The sequence below is a fragment of the Asparagus officinalis genome, chromosome 5 (assembly GCF_001876935.1).
Source record: "Asparagus officinalis chromosome 5, Aspof.V1, whole genome shotgun sequence".
Lineage (NCBI taxonomy): Eukaryota > Viridiplantae > Streptophyta > Magnoliopsida > Asparagales > Asparagaceae > Asparagus > Asparagus officinalis.
The window spans coordinates 95920749-95933141 of NC_033798.1; positions in this window are offsets into that span (position 1 = coordinate 95920749).

Sequence of the window (12393 nt, forward strand, 5' to 3'; positions counted from 1 at the left end):
CGTCGCGGGCTTGTTCACGTTCCGATTTTCGGGTATTTTGGGAAGCGGGGCGTGACAACCACCCTTCAACTCGACCTCGAACCGGTTTAGGATATAATGGCTTAAGCGGGTCCACCAAAGCTTATTAGACGAGTGCACCCAACCAAAACACCGGTGACCGGTTACTGGCATTTCTCGACCTAAATTCGCAAGTCGATTCTTCACAGTGTTGGCCACGGTAAAGACTTCACCCCTGGGCGGGTCATTCAATCCCAAGACCCCCGGATGTAGCTCGATTATCCGATTCCGATCACTTGATCCAGGAATCGCGCCGTGGGTGACATATCCGCAATGAACGTGGTCGTGCTCCTCCGTTAACACCCATGACATTTCCCGCGGGACAGCCTGACATCGAAGTTCTGTGAGTGAACGGTGACGGGGAATTGGAGGAAGGTATAGAGTCCCGCCATCATCATGATGCAGCCATTGTTCGGCTTCTAAAGACACAGCAGTTGGATCTTCAATAGAATCACCGAACAGATACTCCGGCTTCCTCAACGGATGTGTGGAACTTGGGTCCTTCACTAAAGGCACATCCGTAATCAGTTGCCTTAAGGTATGAAGCTCTCCCTTCCATATTAATTGCTGAAGTTCGTCTGGTGCATCCGAAGCAAATTGAGGGGCCGCCAGTACAAGGATAAGTTCGTCAGTGGTCTCGTAGGCCTCACTAGAGCGACCTTCCACTCCGAGAGCATTGAGTGCCCTCGAGGGAAAATTAACTGAGGTAAAACGATGTACGATTATTGACACTGTCATAAATACCTATGTTAAGACAGTATAAGCATTGGAACTCATCTCACGAGCTGTAAGATAGAGTCACGACCTTATAAAGGGCGAGACGATCTCAATCACATCATGCACATAAAGGACAAGGCATGTTACTGCGCGGATAACGCGATAACATACTCTAGCCCACGTAACACGACACAACATGAGATCGCCCCATGTCTTAAAACATGTTTCGACCAAGCGAAACACGTTTCGTGAAGCGTCCACTCCCGCGAAGGAGAGTGACGGCTCTTCCCAATTACCTTGCCAAGAAGAGTAAAACGGGGACATCATGCAGGATCTATATTCATAACGAATTTTGGCTAAAAGAAAATAAAAGAGCTAATTAACTAGGCGAGACGATCAAGAACTACGTTATACACACGAAGTATGGGATATATCGTCATGTGAATAACGTGATAATATACCCCCCCCCCTCCGGAATATTGCGCAGTAGGAAATCGCCCTAAGTTAATTTAGACATACCTCGACCAAGCGAAATAAGTCTTGTGAAGTGTCCACTCCCACGAAGGAGAGTGGCGGCTCTTCCCAATTGCCTCACTAAGGAGAACAAAGCGGGGATGCAACATGATATATTGAGTTCATGAATAAAAAGAAACGATGAAGTTATACCTATGCAAGTAAAGGGCGTCGCGTTGGGCGACTGAGTCGCCGAACGACTTCTAGAAACACGGGATCTCTTAGGCAACATATCTGCAACAAAGAGGTAATAATTTGATTACGCCAGAAATTGAGGAATAGCAAGATAATACAAATGAAAAATGGCACTATTCTACGAAATGGGATTTATCGTTAAAAATCCGATTAAACCTACATAGTGGGCCTAATACAGAGTCAGTTTCAACCCACGATAGCTCGTGCAACAGACTATACCAAAATTTCAGAATTCCAGCCAAATATCTCGGAGTTTCAGTTCAAGACATGTACGTGGCCAAAAAGGAAACATAAACGTGCCTACAACTAATGCTATCATGTGCACTAAAACATGTTAGTTATCATGCATGGTTCCGGATTCAAATTATATAGCTGTTCGTAATGGAAATCAAGGCCCGAGAAATTTTAGTCACAACCAAGTGCGTGACACCAAAACCCCCAAAGCCAGAGTTTCGGCCAGGTTATGCATCCAAGGTAAGTCGAGGGTACCAGTCCTTATCTACAGTCAAAACCAAGGCCTCGATTCTCGTCCCAAGTTTACTTGCAAGTTAAATCCACCCTAAAATCAAGTGCATGAAACACTCCGGATTCCTTTCAAGGCCAGATTCATTTAAACCTTCTTACATAGCCAAGCAAAAATTCAAGAATCAAATGATATGTGTGGAACTTGGTTCCAGCAGGAAAGCCACCTTCAACGCCAACTGTAGTAAAGGACTGAGTGTTGGACTTTTGAATTAGCTCATTCACTTCTGAAGGAGTCAACGGTGTCAGTCCACATATCGCCTCACCCAGACTGCTATCCAGATTCTTGAACAAATAATCCGCAAAGTTCTTCAGACTTATTTGTGGTCGCGTCTTCTTGGATAGCGGATCAGCACCTGCCAAGGCTATGTGGTAGTGGCAGGTGAGATCCCAGAAAGTGTCATAGCGATCGGGCGTCCGCAACTTCAGCTGCCGCAGATCCCGGTCAGAAGGAAAATATTCTTGATAGATCATACTACCCATTGGGAGGCCTGACACCTTATGCATCTCTGCAACGCCAACCCTAACTCCCCATGCTTGGTTAAGAATGTGTTGGTGTCAGGATTGTAAATCTCTAATAGTGCCAGGAAGTGGGGAACACTTATTGTCAGTCCATAAGTAGTGGCGCGGACCGCTTCATATAAACCACTCCCCTTCAACTCGACCTCGAACCGGTTTAGGATATAATGGCTTAAGCGGGTCCACCAAACCTTATCAGACGAGTGCACCCAACCAAAACACCGGTGACCGGTTACTGACATTTCTCGACCTAAATTCACAAGTCGATTCTTCACAGTGTTGGCCACGGTAAAGACTTCACCCCTGGGCGGGTCATTCAATCCCAAGACCCCCGGATGTAGCCCGATTATCCGATTCCGATCACTTGATCCAGGAATCGCACCGTGGGTGACATATCCGCAATGAACGCAGTCGTGCTCCTCCGTTAACACCCACGGCATTTCCCGCGGGACAGCCTGACATCGAAGTTCTGTGAGTGAACGGTGACGGGGAATTGGTGGAAGGTATAGAGGCCCGCCATCATCATGATGCAACCATTGTTCGGCTTCTAAAGACACAACAGCTAGATCTTCAGTAGAATCGCTGACACAACAGCTAGATCTTCAGTAGAATCGCTGACACAACAGCTAGATCTTCAGTAGAATCGCCGAACATATACTCCGGCTTCCTCAACGGATGTGTGGAACTTGGGTCCTTCACTAAAGGCACATCCGTAATCAGTTGCCTTAAGGTATGAAGCTCTCCCTTCCATATTAATTGCTGAAGTTCGTCTGGTGCATCCGAAGCAAATTGAGGGGCCGTCAGTACAGGGATAGGTTCGTCAGTGGTGGCGTAGGCCTCACTAGAGCGACCTTCCACTCCGAGAGCATTGAGTGCCCTCGAGGGAAAATTAACTGAGGTAAAACGATGTACGATTATTGACACTATCATAAATACCTATGTTAAGACAGTATAAGCGTTGAACTCATCTCACGAGCTGTAAGATAGAGTCACGACCTTATAAAGGACGAGACGATCTCAATCACATCATGCACATAAAGGACAAGGCATGTTACCGTGTGGATAATGCGATAACATACTCTAGCCCACGTAACGCGACACAACATGAGATCGCCTCATGTCTTAAAACATGTTTCGACCAAGCGAAACACGTTTCATGAAGCGTCCACTCCCGCGAAGGAGAGTGGCGGCTCTTCCCAATTACCTCGCCAAGAAGAGTAAAACGGGGACATCATGCATGATCTATATTCATAACGAATTTTGGCTAAAAGAAAATAAAAGAGCTAATTAACTAGGCGAGACGATCAAGAACTATGTTATACACACGAAGTATGAGATATATCGTCATGTGAATAACGTGATAATATACCCGCCCTCCGGAATATTGCGCAGTAGGAAATCGCCCCAAGTTAATTTAGACATGCCTCGACCAAGCGAAATAAGTCTTGTGAAGCGTCTACTCCCACGAAGGAGAGTGGTGGCTCTTTCCAATTGTCTCACCAAGGAGAACAAAGCGGGGATGCAACATGATATATTGAGTTCATGAATAAAAAGAAACGATGAAGTTATACCTGTGCAAGTAAAGAGCGTCACGTTGGGCGACGAGTCGCCGAACGACTTCTAGGAACGCGGGATCTCTTAGGCGACATATCTGCAACAAAGAGGTAATAATTTGACTACGCCAGAAATTGAGGAATAGCAAGCTAATACAAATGAAAAATGGCACTATTCTACGAAATGGGATTTATCGTTAAGAAATTGAGGAATAGCAAGCTAATACAAATGAAAAATGGCACTATTCTACGAAATGGGATTTATCGTTAAAAATCCGATTAAACCTACATATGGCACTATTCTACGAAATGGGATTTATCGTTAAAAATCCGATTAAACCTACATAGTGGGCCTAATACTGAGTCAGTTTCAACCCACGATAGCTCGTGCAACAGACTATACCAGAATTTCAGAATTCCAGCCAAATATCTCGGAGTTTCAGTTCAAGACATGTACGTGGCCAAAAAAGGAAACATAGACGTGCCTACAACTCATGCTATCGTGTGCACTAAAACCCCGATATGTTAGTTATCATGCATGGTTCCGGATTCAAATTATATAGCTGTTCGTAATGGAAATCAAGGCCCGAGAAATTTCAGTCACAACCAAGTGCGTGACACCAAAACCCCCAAAGCCAGAGTTTCGGCCAGGTTATGCATCCAAGGTAAGTCGAGGGTATTAGTCCTTATCTACAGTCAAAACCAAGGCCTCGATTCTCGTCCCAAGTTTACATGCAAGTTAAATCCACCCCAAAATCAAATGCATGAAACACTCTGGATTCCTTTCAAGGCCAGATTCATTCAAACCTTCTTACATAGCCAAGCACAAATTCAAGAATCAAATGCTCGGGTCTCAAATGTGATCGAACAAACCAAGAATTGGGATTCAAATGGACAACCAGACAATAACTCCTACAGGCCTGAGAGGTAGAATCAAACCAAGAACAAGTAGGACACGACCCAAAATTAGGTTCTACCAACTTTCAACCACTCAAAAAAAAAATTCGGCCATACAACTGAAATGCCAAAGCATATAAACCCAAGATAAGCCTCCCTTAAATGCTTGGCTATCATTCAAGAACCTGAAATCAAGCTTGGTGTTTCCCCCCAAATCAAAAAGCCAGGGTTTCGGAAAATCAAGCATTTAAAATAAAGGAATCAAATTGAAGCCATAAGGACAGCTATTACCTGAAATCAAGAAGAAAAAGCTCGAAGGTGATAGAAGCACAAGAATCCTCAACAATCAGCTCGAACTCAATCAAATCCAAGAGGCCAAAACCCTAACTCGTAGAAGCACAAGAATCCTCAACAATCAGCTCGAACTCAATCAAATCCAAGAGGCCAAAACCCTAACTCGGGCTTAGATTTGAGGGGATTGTCGGCGAATGTGAGACACGAGCAAGATCGGCCGAGAGGAGCACTGGAATTGAAGAAAAGGAGGTGAAGGCTTTCGAAAAATCCTTTGAGCGGTCGAAAACTGTGAGGAGACAGAAGAAAAAGTCGAGTTTTAGAAACCCCAAAATTGACTAAGTTTAGGAAAGAAACCCGACCCGAACCAAGCTAAGTCAGACCGAACCAAGTCCTGAACCAACCCAAGAACTCCTGCGCTGACTCGCACACATGCGAGTCACCAAATGGTGACCCACACACATGTAAGCCACCATTTACTAGCTCGCACATGTGACAAGTTGTTTGGCCAATTTACGGGTATTCTAACCCATTTTCGAGTTTTTTTGACGTATACGGGACTCGTATTCCTACTCCAATAGGTATATGAGTCTAAACTATTTCCTACCTTTACCGGGAAGTTTCTAGAGAATATCATTCAGAATATTCTTAAGGATAACCCGGCAAAACTCCCATGAGTATACGCGTATGAACTAGTCCTCCTAACTCTAACACCTTAAGAGTTTAAACTAGCTAGACTCCAGTTAACGTACGAGTATAAACTGTGTTAACGTAGGTCAACGCACCGATGGCTTCGTCAGAACAAAACTACGGATATGAATTCCGACGAAGATGATCAGTTCAAAGTCAACTCGATGGAACGAGCTAAGTTTAGAAACTTACACACCAGCCTCAGTTCAAGACTCCAACAACGGTCAGACGATAAACGCAGTACCGAAAAAATTCATCTATTCGATAAAATACTGAGTAGATTGAAGACTGAAGAAGCTGAGAGCGGAAACCAATTACAGGTCTTATCATACCGATTAAAGGTTGGGCCTATCATGTCCAAAGTATTCTAGACTCTTCTATAAAAGAAACGAGACTAAAATACTTTGGAGGGGGTATCTGTAGGCATCAAAAATTATCTATGGATTCCCACACGCAGCTCAAGACAAAGAGAACATGATGAACGATATCGTCCGAGTCAAAGAAGTTTATCTGACGACGATGAAACGCAAGAAGCGAATCGGTAAAAGCGCATAAGTCAACAAATTGACGAAACACGCGTAAAAGGGAAAGCAAGTGAACCGAAGGAGATACAAACAACCAAAAGAGTCAAAAAGACATAACAGCTGTCCAGAAGGCTCGCACCCATGCGAGTCACCAAATGGTGACTCGCGCAGCTCCGAGTCACCAAATGGTGACTCGCGTACCTCCGAGTCACCACGACTATTTGGGCCTCCCAAATTCCCAAAATGCAGATTTCGATGTTTTATTAGAATTCTTTCGTCGCAGGACCTCCCCAACTGTTCTGAAGTTATCCTTAAGGGCGCCTGGTGGTTATCAACTGCAGATGACGTCAAAACACTTGATCTTATCGGAAAACACGACGACAAAATCCTATAAATAGAAGCCCAGGGTCTTCAGTTGAGAGGATATGAAATCTAAGGGCGAGGTGCTGTCCAATTGAACAGTAGACCACGAATTACATAGGAGAATTAGCAAATCTTGGCGAACTTTTTCATAAAGAAAAAAGCTTTCGAAAGATTTGAGATTCTCTCCCTCTCTTTCCTCCGGATCAAACCTGGTTTTGATCTCGAGAAGAGCCACAATCTTGCTTGGTCGTGATTGTCGCTGCTGCGATTGTTTCCTTCGTGAAACAAGAGCATAATTAAACTTGTCAACCGGATCTGATCCGCGGCGGTCCACGGACTAACGCGTCCCCGGCACAGGAAAAGATCTCACACAAAGCAACAAGAGATAAACTAGTCCTGCGTTTTGTTTGATAAAGTTGTAATCTTTAATTTTCATTGTAAGAAGATCTTATAAAAAGATCGACTTTTCTTTCAGTTTGAACTTATAATCGATAAATGGTGTAACAAGTTTGACAGCAATTAAAATGACAACTTTTGACGAAAACACTCTAATCTTATCCTTGTTTTTAATTAATTTTTACTGAGTATTATTTGGTTTTATTGGGCCTTAAAACCTAGTTTAAGTATAAAAATTACTCTTTTAAAGTATGTGATACAAAGATTCGATCTTTTCGTTTTAAAAGGTTATAAACGAATTCTTTGATTTGGATTCAAGCTCTGAAATAAAAATCTAACATGAGTTTTTGTTGAGATTTATTGGTTTTCATGATGTTTCTAACGAATATGAACATGTTAGGGTTTATATAATTCACCTAGATATAATAATTGAGTTTCATGTAGTTAATTGAACCTTAATCACATTAAACAAGATTTTATATTGTGTTTTATCTGAATTATATCAATTTCTAAGAGCTAGAAAACAAATTTACATATTACCCGAAACAATTGACATGAACCTGACAATTTGCCTCTACTCGGTTGATCGAAGACTAAGCGTCGGTCGACCCGCATGTGCTTGTCTTGCACATGCAACCGGTCGACCGAGGTGTATTAAACAATCGACCGATCTGTGTGAGTTTGTGATTTTGTTATTTTTTGACACGTGAGTCGATCGTGAACACGCTATTTGGGTCCGCACTTCGAGACACGTGCTTGACCATTGGAGTGCATATAATGGGATACATTTGTACAAGTGTTTGGAGGCACATAATAAATATCTTGTTTGATCATGTAGAGTTTGACATATACATTGCATTTCATGATTGTGTGGATGCCTAAGTGGGGTAGTTAATATTCCCGCAATGAGACCGCGGCTGGACTACACTCAAAGTGCGTCAATTTATACCCCACAATGAGACCGCGGCAAGACGGCACTCTATGATGCATCATTCCGGGTTAGGCGGATATGCCTATACATTCCACAAGACGATTGAGTACGGTGGTGAAAACACATGATATTGTGAGCGCCTTACAAAAGTATCTATTTCATATAGAGAATTACGCTTATTGCATTCAGGCTCCCATGTCAGTTACCCGAGAGTAGGGTATAATATTGAGGTTGACCTATATGACAAATTCATGCGAGATTCCTTTTGCTGGATGCTTATTCTTGTGACTACGCCATCTACCCGATGGTAGTATGAGGATTTGACATGACTTATATTGGTTGAGGTTTGGAGTTGTATTGCTTTTACTTACTGTTTTATTCATAGGATTTGGAGTTGGTATTTAGCGATTCACAACTTGAGATATGGTATATACATGAGGGTTTCCTTGTTTAGATTATTTTTGCTCGACGTACTAATTCTCGTGTTGTGGATTTCTAAATATCAATTTCCGTTTAGTTCAAGATAGATGTTTCTATAATTATACTATGCACTAACTTGTATTTTTATATACTCCTAACCTCTTCCCCTGGGAGCGGTGGAGATGATCTCGCTAGCGCTTTGACGCTCGTTGTTTCCCTACTTTTCAGGCAGCGAGTCAGGTGTACGGAGAGTAGCAGGTTGATGAAGATGTTGATTAGCTTCATCATTTTACATTATTAGTAGTCACTTATGCTCCACAGTAGTTTATTGATTATTTTCAGACATTTAGAGTTGTATTTCATTTTGTAAAGGCTGAGTGTCTTAGTACTATTTCACTTGACTCTATGTATTGAGATACTCCTCATTTATATCAGTTTGCCAGTTGAACTTCATTTTGTATCAGTTGGGAACATGATTATGATTGCTTGATGATCTCATCTCTATATCATGTTCATTATATTATTACATTTATCTTGCCTGTTTTGTACCTACACTTGTTGTTGATTCCACTAGAGAGATATTACTGTGATGGTGAAATGTGTTGTTGCACTGTGTGGGTGCATGGTAGGTTTGACATTTCTTAGGTTCACCTTGGACCGCAGCCTTGTGTGAAACCAGGGGCATCACAGTTAGTATCAGAGCTCTAGTTCCAGCATCCTTATGATCAAATTGTGTCAAGTCGTGGAGCTAGGATAGAGTTTCTTAATAATCAAGTATAGAGTACGCTAGGAATTCCTAGATTGAGTGAGGACGTTATATAACTCGAAAATTACGAATTTTTTTATGATAACTATCTTACTTGATTGAAAAGTATTTGCATGAATGATATATGATACAGTTTTCCTATTTGCTATATATTATGTTATTTTTGCTTGAGGCCTCACTTACTGTGTCTTATAAGCTCTCCTTATGAAAATTATAGATGGCCAGACGTGGGCGTGGATGGAGAGGACCCTGTACCCAAAGAGCTAGGCAGGCTGAGCTAGAGCCCAAGCCGGAGCAGGCTCCACCCGAGCCACAGCAGGCTCCACAGTATTTGGTAGACCTCATAGTACCGATTGCAGCGAGATTGGCAGCACTCGAGGAGCAGATAGTGAACCAAGTTTTGCTAGTAACACCACCACCTGAGATACCACCACCAGTCATACCAGTTATACCTATTGTTGAGGAATCCCCAGAGGTTACACCAGGAGTTACACCACACCCAACTATCGGTAGGGCTGCAGAGCAGGAGGCTTAGCTCTGTTTGGTGGAGAGATAAAAGAAGATGAGGGCACCAAAGTTCCAGGGATCATCAGATTCACTTACAGCCCACAAGTGGAAAGAAGATGTAGGAGATTCCTCAGGGACAGATTGTCACGTACACCGTAGAGCCTTTAGCGTAACAGTCCGTAGCTTCAGGTAGAGTTTATGCAGTCATATCACGTGATCACGATGCGAGTAGGGCTGTTGTAGAAGGTATGTTCCTTGTGAACACCTTCCCAGCCCGTATTCATTTTGATTCAGGAGCTTCGCATTCTTTCATATCATATGCTTTCATGCATAGACTTTAGCTTGTAGCACAACCTCTAGATATTCCTTTGTTAGTTTCCACCCCTCTAGATGATGTGTCGCTTCTAGAGAGCATTAGTAGGAGATGTGTGATCAGCATAGATGAGTCCGAGTTCGTGGTCGATTTGATCGTCCTACGTATGTCCGAGTTCGATGTGATTCTCGGTATGGATTGTCTTTCCTCCTATTATGTCAGTATCGACTATTTTTCAAAAAAATCAGCTTGCAAGCGTTCGATGGGACCAAGTTAGTTGTAGCGACCTCACAGGGCAACTAGTTTGCGGAGTGATTTCTGGCATACGTCGATGAGGTGTAGTTTCGAGATCAGGGTGCAGATTTGAGCGAGACTAGAGTCGTCTTAGAGTATCAGGATGTCTTTTTGGATATACATGTATTACCTCTAGTGAGAGAGGTTGATTTCTACATCAAGTTACAGTCGGGCACAACACCGATCTCCTGTGCACCTTATCGTATGACACCTGCTGAGATGAGAGAGCTACAAATTTAGCTAGATGAGCTATTGTCTTAGGGTTTTATTCACCAGAGTCACTCTCAGTGGGGAGTATCGGTCCTCTTCGTGAAAAAGAAGGACGACAGCATGCGTTTGTGTATCGATTATCGTGAGTTGAATAAGATCACCATCCGGAACAGGTATCCACTACCAAGGATTAATGACTTATTCGACCAGTTGCAAAGAGTGTAGTGTTTCTCGAAGATTGATCTTCATTCTGGTTATCATCAGTTATGGGTTCGGGAGATGGATATTTCCAAGACCGTCTTTCTGACTCGATATGGGTCTTTCAAGTTCTTCTCATGCCATTTGGGCTGACCAATACACCCGCAGTATTCATAAATTTGATAAACCGGGTTTTTCATCTATACTTGGACCAGTTCGTGATCGTGTTTATTGACAACATCCTTATTTACTCAAAATCGGAGGCCGAGCATGAGTATTTACATACATAGTATAGTTGGGTGGTGAGAGATTGTAACCTTGAGTTGTGCTTTCATTGTGTTCTCATCTATTGTAGAGAACAAATTTATATTTGTTACATTGTGAGTGTTGTAAGGTTTTTGGTGAGCTAGAAACCGAGTGTGTAGTGAGGTTTTCGGTGAGCTAGAAACCGAGTGTGTAGTGAGGTTTTCGGTGAGCTAGAAACCGAGTGTGAGGAGTGACGTTGATCGGTGAGCGTTGAAAACCGATACTGTGAGGTGTAAACGTTATTCGGGTGAACGTAGAAAACCCGGTTGATAGTGGATTTCTCCCCGGGAGTGGGGAGCGGAGACGTAGGACGGAAGGTCCGAACTCCGTGATCATATCTTGTGTTTGAGTGTGCTTTGGCGTTTATTTATACTTGTGTTTATAATTCTTGTTGCCATTGTCATTAGCTCATCATTTATATGATCCACTATCTAGTTCATATTGTTTACCCTTGTGTTAGTTTATATATCCTTACATATATATATATGTATACCTCTTTGCTAGGATATATCACCTTGTGTATATTGCATATTCTTGCACATAACCCTTTGTACACCTATAGTGCTGCCACTAGCAGATACACCGACTTCTACACCACTACCACTAGCTGTTAATAGGACCACAGAGGAAGAAGTTTGGCTCAGTTTGGCTCCGTTTGGTGGAGAGATACCAGAAGATGAGGGCACCAGAGTTTCATGGCACATCGGATTCACTTGCAACGCACAAGTGGAAGGAAGATGTAGGTAACATTTTTGATATGCTTAATGTGGACACTGTACAGAAGGAGAGGCTAGCAGCTTTCAGCCTCAAGGGCGACACCGAAGGGTGGTACCGACTTCAGTTCACTCCAGAGCACGGGATGACGCTTAGCTGGGAAGACTTCATTTATTTATTTGATGAGCAGTATGTGTCGATAGTAATAAAAGCCAGGAAGGAGTTGGAGCTAGCCCGATTAGAGCAGGGAGATATGTCTGTAGCAGATTATGAGAACAAGTTTGTGGGATTGCTCAGGTTTACGTGCATGTGGCAGACTGGAGAGCGTCTAGCACAGATGTTTCTAATGGGACTTCACCCGAGCTTACACCGCTATTAAGTGTCTCGGCGTTTTCACTCAATGCAGGAGGTTGCCGATGCCGCTATATCACAAGAGACAAATACGGCTATGTTCCAGAAAGGTAAGGAAAGGAATGCTAAAGCAGGGCAGATTAGAG